The sequence below is a fragment of the Topomyia yanbarensis genome, chromosome 2, assembly GCF_030247195.1.
Source record: "Topomyia yanbarensis strain Yona2022 chromosome 2, ASM3024719v1, whole genome shotgun sequence".
Taxonomy (NCBI): domain Eukaryota; kingdom Metazoa; phylum Arthropoda; class Insecta; order Diptera; family Culicidae; genus Topomyia; species Topomyia yanbarensis.
The window spans coordinates 3,603,888-3,616,022 of NC_080671.1; the positions used below are offsets into that span (position 1 = coordinate 3,603,888).

At 37.0% G+C, this 12,135-nt stretch overlaps 1 long non-coding RNA gene across 2 annotated transcripts in view; it reads right to left on the bottom strand.

Moving 5' to 3' along the window:
- Positions 1–5,184: 5,184 nt before the first annotated feature.
- LOC131681650 (uncharacterized) overlaps positions 5,185–12,135 on the bottom strand; it is an 84,964-nt gene continuing 78,013 nt past the window's right edge. For both annotated transcript variants that reach the window (XR_009303963.1, XR_009303964.1), the window contains exons 4-6: positions 6,175–6,255; positions 5,779–6,104; positions 5,185–5,651 (exon numbers count right to left, since the gene is read on the bottom strand). This is a non-coding gene — a long non-coding RNA (uncharacterized LOC131681650). The remainder of the gene's footprint in view (positions 5,652–5,778; positions 6,105–6,174; positions 6,256–12,135) is intronic.

Here is a 12,135-nt window from a genome sequence, read left to right on the forward strand (position 1 = left end):
ACTCTGACTACACAGTCGTTTCGTGAAAATGATATCTAATACTCTTTGCTATGGTTCATACTCAAGAAAATACAGTAAACCTTTTTAGACGTCTCTAGATTCTACTTTCCTAATCCTGTTAATTTATGAATAGTTTCAGATAACAGAAATTCAAAGTTCACGATTTATATGTGTATTTATTACTCTCAATGATTTTTTAGAATATTCGACACATAGAAAAAAATCGCTAAAAAATTTATGCTGAAAAAGTCGTACTTATTTTGTTACAAAATGCAAAACATGCATTGCCGGAAAGTATTTTTTGTATACAGGCCGGAGGATACCCGTTGTAAGTAGTATTTTTGCTTATAGTACTTGTCACTGTCTTTCTCATAGAATCGAAATGTCTTCCACATATTTCCACATCTCTTAGTAATTGTCATTCAAAATGGCGGTATTTTTAACCCACTTTATTTAATAACTCTTAAGTTTTGAAATAAAAAATGTTGACGTCTTCGACAAATATCTGCAATTTCTTAATTTCAACAACTTCATAGAACATCTGAAGAATTGCAAAAATCTCAGAAAAAAGTTATAATGAAAAAATGATTTTTTGGGTACCTCCCACAAACAACGTGCTTTATCTCAACACCATTACATTTTGGAGAGTTTGCATGTTCAACAAGTTTTCTCGCAGTAGAATTTACTATAACTTTGTCATTGACATCGTGCCTCTATCTTAAAAGTTAGTGGAAATAAATTTTCTATCTCACTTTTAGGTGGATTAAACACAATTCAGTATACATCAAAAGAAGGGGGCTTCTATTCTGAAAAAGTGTTTCTAACACACTAAATCGCTAAAATCAACTCCTAGAGCACAATTAATTAAACGCACATTTTGGTACCATTGCGACCACTGTGCAACGGGGCAAAATGCTCGGTGAACAAACAAGTAGTTTTGTTTTCTAACGAGATTTCACAAAAGTGTGCCATTAAATAGCCTTAGGTTATGCAATTAGTAGGTTTTCAGAAAAAAATTTCTGTTTTCGATTAAAAAATCAGCCAAATCAAAGAAGAGGGCATTTTGCCCCCGATGGAGCAGAGATATAAATTTAGCAAAAAGTGAATTATTTAGTAGATTTTTCATATATAGTGCGACAGAATAATGAACAACGGCATAAATAGAACTGGAATGCACTGATATAATAATACAAATTGCATTTATAAGAGCTGAAATTCCTTGTTGCACGAGCCACGATAATGACATGAGAAGAGCACGTTATTGTCTTTTGTTTATTTCTCGAGCTGCTATTGATGTACGGTTATCAAACTTTGACAAAGTATGTTTACTTTGGCGGACTTCCGACTGGTGTTACCATTTTCTATAAATTTTCAGTAGTTTTCGATATAAGCAAGGGGTGCATTTTGCCCCGGGGTGCGTTTTACCCCATCTTCCCCTATAAATTTACAAACGCGGTCTTAAACATTAACACACCGCTCGCGCGATCATGAATCTGTTCCGACCGGAAGTCTCTACCCTCGATCCTAACAGCCCAGCCTCATGCCTTCAGTTAGACAAATCAAAAACATTAGGGAACATAATTACCTAGTGTGACCTTTGCGGATGAGGGGACCGTATTCCGAATTCGCAATATATGTTTATTGATAAATTTTAAATTCCTGAAAGGATACATTTTATAAATTTGCGCTTAAATCTCAAATATTCTACCCATGTTTAGTGGCTTTCCCCCAATCCTCGATGGGTTCTGATGGATTCCGACTGTATAACTATATACGTAATATTTCGGTAGCTATAATATAGGTTAGGTTAATTCACGTCTATGATACGGAAAGGCTACTCACTGTAATCCAATTAGTCTTATGTTATATAAGGGTACTATAAGATTACCCACTACGAAAATAGTTTATAATTTAGTTTTTAAGCTTTACTATTAGTATAGTCTATGAAATAATTTCTGGAATTAGTTTTGCACATGCCCGATTATAGAGACCTCTTTCACACCAATGCTCGAGATATTTGCCAGTTCTCCGTATCATGGACGTCCCTGATCGTCACTTCACGGTGAGCGCACGTAAAATGGACAGTGGGAGCGTGCAGCATTCAGGGTTGCTCACACCTAGCTTGAACCTAAATCGACTTTAAATTTTTAAAATCGATTTTTTTTTTCAGTGTAGGAGCCGATGAAGATTTTTTTCAATATTTTTATTCAAACATTTTGTGAAAATCGCTCCTACAACTATAGCCATTTGAAAAAAAAATTGGTAAAAAAAAGTTGAACCCTTTTCAAAAGACAGTCTAGATCATTTTGGAAAAACAATGTATGCAAAGTGGCTTTTTGTGACAAAGTTTTCATGTATAGAAAGTTTCATTAAAATCTGAGAGGGTGCTGCCAACATTTGTTCAAGTTGGCGCGAAATTCGTTGTTAAAATTCTAAAACGAAAAAAGCATAGCATAGTTTTCACAGTTTTAGCCCTGCACTGGAACAACACGAATCTTCTTCAAAGCTGGCATGTGAGCTACAAACATGCTAGGGATTGAGAAAGCTTTTTGTTTAAGACATGCGTTAGTACAACAAATTTGTTCAGAAAATGCAGAATTTTGGGAAACAATAACGCAAGTGCCTATGTTTCGTGATCTGGTTTACGATACACTAATAAGACCATGCAAACGGTTGTTCAAAATAAGAAAATTAGAAGAGTGTTCAATACCTGATATGTAACCAAGATCGGGTCATAAAACCAGATGAGCGATAACTTAAAGTGAATGTGTAATGAATCTGCCCATGCTAGAATAATAGTTGTGCTTTCGTAGTGCAAGAACATGACAACTTCAGAACTTTTACTCATTATTGTTTACGAATTTAGAATCAGCTTTCATCCATGTGGAATAATTTAATAATCCATTCAGACTCTGACACAGCCTCCTTTGATGTCCGATGTAATGAAGATTTTACCGCATATCGAGTGTCTTTTCCTTTAGTGGGTGTATTGGATGCGCAATTATATCGACCCAGCGTTGGCAGTTGAGCTGATTCTCCTCGACCTTGTTGGTGCTTATTTTCGGAGACAGCGTTCTGCTCACCGCTGCTGCTTTCGCTTATTAAGCCGCCAAAGGATCACGCGCATCAAAATTCGAATCAAAAACATTCAGATTGCCCTTAGGGTACGGGCAAAAAGTGGTCAAGCATAACAGGACAAGCATATAAAAGCGACAAAAGCCGGTTCCAATTGTTTATGTCGTTTGAAATTGAAATTTTCCTCCTGCTCTCGCTGGAAAGGATGAATAATTTGATTGCTCTTTCGCCCTTTTCTGGATCGACCGACGTGAATCGATCCGCTTTGATCGGCGTTTTTTTGTGTTTGTGTTGATTTTGCACGTCCCGTGCAGCGGATTTTCGCTAGCATAACATGAAAACGAAGCTGAAACAAAAAAAAAGGTAACCAAAGTTGACCACTTTTGACGAAGACGAATCATTTGTGGCGGCATTTCGGCTGTGACGTTTTTTTCCCGCGGCTCCTACGCCCTTTGATGGCGCGAAGCTGGAGCTACTGTTTAGAATAAATTTGAATGGAATGTTTCGGTGGACGGGGACCTACTACGATCGAAGCGCAGTAGTCCTTGGCATTCCTTCGGTTAGGAATGTGTCCTCTCGATTCGATTCGTCGTAGATATTTTCTGTCGCAGAAATAACGTGATCCCTTTTTTGTTCCGTTGCATATTAAATTAAAATTCTTCGATAGAGTCGGCGAATTTTGAAACAAAGATTTATAACAAAAGCTCTGCTCAATTAGCTCGAATTTGACGATGGCCATTCAAAGGGAGCAGGATTGCACTTGTATTCGCTCTTTGCATTTTCGAGACACTTATTTAAGGTCATAAGTGCAAAAAAGATCATAAAAATCTATATAAAGCGTTTGCGATCAAAGGAAACCGCATATAATTAAATTATTATGTGCATTATAAATCAACGGAAAAAGGCAAACCAGCTAGTAGTGGCAACACAAAGTTCGAGAATTTTTGCCTCCGAGATATTTGCCTTTCGTATATATGGGCCTGACCGTCCGTCAGGTTGTGTGAGTGTGTCTCCTTGGAAAATTACGGCCAATTATACGATGCTGATCGTGCGTGGAAACTGCGGTGACGCCGACAGACTACCTTGGAACGCAGGGGCGGTCAGTGTGACAGCTAACCAATCAGCAGGCGACGACAGCCGGCATGAGAATTAGTCATGAGGATGCAGATGTAAGCAACAACACAATCCCAATCGTTCAAAGGCAACGGCGTCGAACGAAACATTCTACCATGGACGGGGAATGCTAGTTCCTGATTCGTGCAACACTTCTACCGGGGGGGGGATCTACAGCTCGGGCATCATCGGTTCCTTTGATCTGTTCGCCACAACGGCGGCGGGCCGTTACTTCTTTGGCGTGATTGTGGCGCTGCATTTTCCAGATTTAGACAAACTGTCACGCCATCGCCATGGCAACGATTGCCTACTTCGTTGCCTGTTCATTTGTAGAATTTTCACTCAGATCACGCAATAAATAAAAAAATGGGAGAAAAATCAGTACGCCTTTAAATTGTCACTGACTCTTCCACCAGCAAGGTGGAACATGCTGGGGAATGATCTAGCGGTGATCAGACAGCAGTGCTGCTAGAAGTCCGAAAAAGGAGCGAATTTGTACAAGATATGTGTCAGATTATATGTTGTAGAGCGTTAGCGGTGAAGTATGTTGTAAAGTAATGGACTTCGTTAATAACAGATTAACTGTTGGTTTGTTTGAAGGGTTCATGGTGTTTCTCCAGTCAGACTGATAATTATTGCAGTGATTAGCGGAATTAATAAGTTGGTGTTAAACACAGATTCATTATAAAAACAATATGTTAGCTAAATATTGGAAAAATTTCAAATCTTAAAGGATTCGAAATAAAAAGAAGCTTCCTCTCTACTTAAATCGTCGGGGTTGTGTCACCCAAAATAGGGTCATCATGTAACATATCTCCACACCGGTTTCAACACATCGTAAAATTAGTCTTCCTCGCCCGTAGAAAAAGGCCTATATAGGAAGTTGTAAATATACACAGGTGCAACATTAGTCACGGTTTCGCCATCGTATCGAGAGAAAGAGAGAGAGACAGAAAAAAGAACTTGACCAACCTAACTAGAGTAGCGACAGTCCTGAACCGCGCAGTAGGCAATGATAAATTATGAAACAAACGAAAACAAGCTGTTTAGTGTGTCTTTCCCATTTCTTCTTAATGGGTTTAATATGTATGTAATGGGCATTCTTGTATTGTAAAAAAAATATACTCAATTAAAATTTTCTTCCGTTTAAAGAAACTCGCATACGGGGATAAGGGGAAAGATCAACTCTTTTAACAACTCTAATTAACAGCTTTTCTCCTTCTTTCTGACGGGGCTTTGAGCCGGGATGATAAATTTCTGCTCACCTTTAAAATTCAACTAATATTGTTAAATTTACGGAACTGGGCTATAAATTAGATTTGAATGAGTGAAGAGATTATAGATAACCGCGTTTTAGGGATTTCTTTCGTTAACTGATGCGACACTTTTTTTTCAGTAGAATATTTACTCTACTGTTGATTGTAGTTTTAACTCGATCTATCGTAATGCATCCGGAACGTTTCCTAGAAATAAAAAAACATCATCTTAGATTAAACGTTTCAATTAACGCTGAAAATCATGCAAGCAAATATAATTTTCACCACATTGTTACGAACCCATCCGTGGTTTTATTTAATCAAATTAAATTACCGAAATCACTTAAGCCCACGGGAGCATCATTCAGCGCCATCGCAAACGTGTAATGATCCACATACATATACACGGAGGGAAGGGTTCCGGTAGGTACAATTCACCCAAGTCCATCCGAAGGCATCTTCATTAGCTGACCATTAGCCATTAAAGCTTTCAACCGTAACGTGACGCTTCTTTGGCATCGGCACCGACCACCACTGGTCTGGCTCCAGATAATAACAATTAAACATTTAATAACATGTTAAAAAAAGCAAATGAGCGACGTCGATAGCCCACACAAATTTTCACCGAAAATATTGTGGCGCTGCTGTGGCGTTTCTGTGCTGAAAACACGAAACAAAGGTTTGATTTATTCATTGCAAATATTAAGATTATGTTCGAAAGGTATAAAACCTGCAAGTAAGTTCGTTGGCTACCTATTACCGGTTTCCTCAGTTTTTTGCATCAAACATCCTCTGTACGATGGTTAGTGACCTGTAATAAAAAAAAAAACAGGGTTATGAATGGATATAAATAAGATATCAAAATTTTAGCAGCCTACTACGCAGAGCAGTTTCGAGAACAGTTAGCATTTTTTTTATGGCGAACATTATACACCACTAGCTTCCTCCGGGTTATTACGACAGGAATTGATCGGAGTAAACATCGTGTTTAAACGATCAAAACTCATACTCAAAGTATGCGTGTGAGTTTTGTCTTGCGAATTAAACATTTTGGAGTTTACTTTTGCTGACTGGGGTGATTTTCTAAGAAAAGGCTAGTCTTTTGGGCTAATTAGTGCACACTTAATTTTTTTGCCGAATCTCAGCTTTTTTGCATCTTTTGCCGAAATCTCAACAGCTCGTCGCTGTTGTGCTATCTTATGACAAACGCCATTTTGGGGTAAACTGAGTTAGATATGCTACATTACTTGTTTGAAAAATCTCTACAAAGTGGCGTTTTCAGAATTTTGAAATTCTACTTGGTTACTTAGATATAGCGAGAAACATGATGAGAAATTGTGAGTTTTTTGCTTCAAATCACTGTATCTAGAGATTTGCTCAAGTTATATTGAAGTTTTAGATGTTTTTTATGTGTGAAAATGTCTGAGGAACGCAATGGCATAAAAATTTTCAAAAGAAAATTACACGAGTTGTGAGAAAAACACATTTTTAGTTTTAAACTGGAAATAAAGCATATTTGGCAACACTGCAATCAAAAATAACATTTTTTTCTAGATTCCCTGACTCATTTCCTTCAAAATGCATTTCACCGATTGTTTTTAGACCATATGAACACAAAGATATGAATAAAAGTTAAAAATTGATGATTTTTTTCTATGGAAAATTTTCCATGCACGATTATGACACGTCATATAAATTTTGTCATCAATACACGCCTATGACACGTGTGAGTGCGACTTTTGTTTACATTCATAGTAAAAACTCGCAACATAGTCAACCGATCTTCATAAAATTTGAGAGATTAATGCAGAATAGATAGAAGCATCAATTGTCTTCTTTGGATTGTTTACACCATTTATAAGTTTCAAGATATTCAATCTCAAACTTTAAAAATCGTTTTTCTCGAAATGTGCTAAATGGCGCTTGTCATAAGATAGCACAACAGCGACGAGCTAAGATTCAGCAAACATTATTTATTGCAGAGATCCCAGTAAAAATGACGTTTGAGTACTGAGACTCGAACAATATTTTACCGAAAATCAGCAAACTAATCTCACTTTACTGAGATACATATCAGTTTCTAAATTTGCTGACTACACAGCTGTTGGGAAATTACCGAGCCGAATTGAGTGTGTGGTCATTACTTACATACTTTGATATATTCATCGACAACATGTTTAGTTTAATAAAATGTTTCACCGAATTTTCTTTTAACCGATATGTGTCCAATGTGGTACCCGGGTACCTTTTTAGGTTTCAATTAATGAAATTTTCATGTTTTAGCCATAGCTGGAAATTGAAACTTTGTGACATCTTAGAACTTCACTAAGTCAAGCTTTTGGGTTAATAATATTGTTGATATAGTAAGGAAGCTCCTGATTTTTTTTCTGCGTGACAGGCCGACTGAAATACCAATAACTAATATAATTTCCAACCGATTTTGATACTTTTTGGTGTTTTGGATTTGGGAACTCATCCACTTTTAAACTTGGTCACTTCATTTGGTTCTCGGGAATCCGAAGCATGTTCCAGTGCTGGGATACTATTTATGAACTACAATGGAATTAGAGCTTCCATTTCCCGACTGTTTTCAGCTTCCCGGGATTCGGGAAATAAATAATAAATTTCCCGGGGAAATCCCGGGAATATAGAAGGAAAATAAAAAGGTGAAGGATTTTATTGAGAAAAAATAATAAATTGAAAAGTTTTCAAACCCGTTTGATTGCATATATATCTTTCCTAAAAGAAGTTGCCAGAAAATGGCAATTTGGTGTCCTACACATCATTCAATCATTTGATAACTCGTCAATAAGTTTACGCAACATCAATCTTTTGATGATTTGTTTTGGCTATATGTATAACCTAAATTTTGGTAATTACGAATACGATTGGGATGATATACTAAACGCAGCTGCTGGAGTTACTGTCCAAAATTGAAATTCGTTGTTCTGATACGATGGAATGTGATCAATTTAATACAAAGCACCTTCTTTGGTAATCTTCAGGTGCTTCAGGGTATTGTGCAGTTATTGACGATCAAATGAGAAAATGTGATATATGGAATCCATTTCTGTCGCAGTAGGATCAGTATCATTCCGAATTAAGTGTGAGTCAAAATCAAGCAGATAATTGACGAAATGTGCAGCGATTGATGAAGCTTACCATCGATTTCCTGTTACGGGCGAGCAGGGCCGTCGAGAGCCGCGTCGGGCCCCAAGGCTTGTATTACTGCCGGCCCTTTTAAACCTAAACCTTCTAGTTCAGTATGAGTTAGTACCTCTTCAGCCATGGAAAACTCGTGAGTCCGTGGTTTCTATTAGTCTCCGATTGACTCATATTGCCATATCCACAGATAGCCTGCCAGATAGGTAAATTTCGACAGCTTCTTAATCCGTGGTATCCAAATCGGGTAAAATTGCAATAGCTACGAGTTTTTCAATTTGCGGGTACTCAGGAATCAGTAGCGTCTAGCTCTAATGGTACGTTTCCCATGTTGATTGGAGATTTGTGCCGTACCATGAATCGTCCTTTCTCTGATGGGAAGGATTGGGGAAGCGGTAAGGTTGGGGGTAAGGAATATACCAAAGAGACCGCGAAGTATTATTCAATGACCTTAGATATGTTCAATGTTCGCATACAAAACATATTCTTCACGGCTTCATAGTTCTATAGAGATCATTAAAGCACACTTAGTGCCAGAATAGAGCTTGTTCAGAAGCACCTTAATGGCTGTCAGCATTGTTAACATAGAGCCGTGTTTTTTTAAATAGCCTCCCTTCTTTATCGACACAGCAAAAGAAAACTTTCGATAAAGTACCAACCCTTCCTCTCTTCTTTCGTCTGCAGGGGCAGTGGGCAACCGAGTACTGCAACTGTTGGATGAATTGAACTGATTTGATTGCTTTATTTCGCAAATTATACTTAGGGTCTTATAGACATCAGACGCATCTTTGGCGAGTCCCAAAATTACCGTTCTATCTCAACACAATGCACTTTTAGAAGGAAAATTCATTGAACGTGCTATAAAAATACAAAAATTAACCATTGTAATCAATGGTCAATTAAGGTCAGTCTACCTTCGCATATCGCCCAGAGTAGAAACTAACAAATCGTTCCGCTATAGATACACGGCAAAAACGACTGCAGGCGAATTGTGTTGCCATTGATATTTGGAAAAGTCCTATAAGATCAGCTACTCGGGAAGTGAAACAATTACTAAATGTGCAGATTGTGCTCAATCCGGAAGAAGTTAATGCCCTGCAAATGCACCATATCAAACATTAAGAAGCACAGTCGTTTGTTTCGCGGAACAACGTGCAGCACACCAACGAAAGCTGCTACGTTAAGAATATCATCTTCGTATATATAGGCTCTAGAGAGATGTGCTTATACGAATTATCTCCACACGCCCCTGACATCGTGATTAACAAGTTAACAAGATACGGAGAAGTGTAACTTCGCATTTTCCCGGGTGTCCTTATGTTGTTGTTGCGGTGAGAATGCTTCCATACAAACCAACTTTTTCATACATAAGCTGACCAACTCTGACGAAAAAATCCGTACATTGGGTGGACTGTTTGCCTGAGCGTGGTAAACGATTTCGCTTCGCTGCAATATGATGTACGGATTTTTTCGTCAGAGTTGATCAGCTTATTCATACGTAACCATTTTATGCGGATCAACCGAAAATGGGACGTTTCATCAGACAATACTGCAACCATGGTAGATCCCTATGCTCGAATTTTACAAAAGACACTGCACCACGCAAAAACTTTGTCCAAAAGCAGCTAAGAAAAGCCCACCTACTATAATCGTGAACAGCACACCGTTATCTTATGCCAAACCACAAACGGCTACAAAACCAATATATACGGATCTGATAGGAACAAATATTCACTCAACATCAATCACGCCCAGTGTCTCCAAGCCAACAACCGGCACCACCAGCAAAGAAGCGAACGTAGAAGAGGACGGATGCGTTTGTCCGTGCGCTCGCATTTCTGTTTGAAGCTCTATTGCTTTTTTCGAAAATACTTTGAATTGGCTTCTCAATAATTTGTAGTTTATTCCGTCGATTCAAGCAATAAAACTCGATTTTTAAACTTGTACACAAAGTAGACAACTCCCTTAAGAACATTTGTTTTAACAAATGTTAACAATAAAATAAAATATTCATTCGCTTTCATATATAACAATTTAATAAGGCAAATAATTACAATGAATTGATAAATTATTGGTATTTTTATTGCTCTTCTATGAATACCCATCATTCGGGTAAAAACGCGGGCCCCCAAATGCGACCCGGGCCCCAGAGCAATTGTCCTGGCTGCCTCCTCCTGTCAGCGGGCCGGCGGATGAGTATCTGGATTGCTTGATCTTATCTCTTCAAAAATCCTACCTGCATCCTTGAAAGCGATATTCAAATAGTTTGGATACGCATGATATTGGACAGCTACAGCGTTATATCTTTCTTTTCACGCATCAACAAATTTACAGATATTACGGTTACGGATTAACAAATTAGATGAAATATGCATTCGATGAACCGACCAAATATTGCTGCAGACGTTCTAGAAACATTCCTTATTTTAAATAGCGTTTGCATTAAGCATGATATCACTACAAACCATCCCAAGTTTTGAAACAAACATTCGTCGATTTTTTTTTTTAAATTACCGCCATTTCAATTACCGTAAACCGGGGTGACTTTGATCACTCGAAACTTTTTTCGTAGATCGCTTATTAAACCAGAATAGTCTACCGAATCATTTTAATTTGAATTGATTTTTACTCTAAAATACTGATTTGTTATACTTTTTGAGCATATTGTTCGGTTTTTGGGTACATAAACTACAAAAAACCGAAATTTGACTTCACCTGATTTTTACGAAGCTTCGTAAATTGTCTATTTTTTATAAAACAAATAAATCTCGGATTTGAGCAAGAGTAATAAATTACAAGCGAGTTTTTATTTTCCTTTAGATTGGGATATGCTAAATTTAGTTTTAAGATTTTGTTTATTTTTAATACATTTTTTGTGAAACTAGTTGGCAATAATTTCAAATTATTTTAAGCTAAAATTCGCAACATTTTTTTATTGTTCAATATTCCAACGTGTTAAAATGAATGAAACTTTTTGTACATTGAAAATAAAACACTGAAACAAAACAATTTTAGCAGAAAACTTTTAGTTTTCAGAATCTTTTATTCTAGTTGGACACAAATTATACGAATTTTGGTTACTCGAATTTTACAGCACATAGAAATACTTTGTATAATACTAATTAACATCTATTTAACAATGAGTATCTTTCCAGAATTAGTTTAAACAAACATTTAAATAAAAAGCATTAACATCAATAACTTAATGTGGGTGAACATGCAGGTTATCAAAGTCACCCCGGAACACGAAAACGAACTTCAACTTGAAATCATTTTTGAAAAAATAACTGTAAACGGACAATTTTAGGTAAAACCATCCAATCTTGTTCTCCATGCATCGGTACATGGTTTAAAAATATTAAACTCGAAAAAAAAATGCGTTGCGTCTAAAAATATGTAATGATTACTTCGAGAAGTGATCAATGTCACCCCGATTTACGGTACTAATTTTATTGCATTCATTCAAGATCTTTCATTCAAGATCTAACTATTAAAATAAACTATTAAAAGAACTGTTGAAAAATCTGAT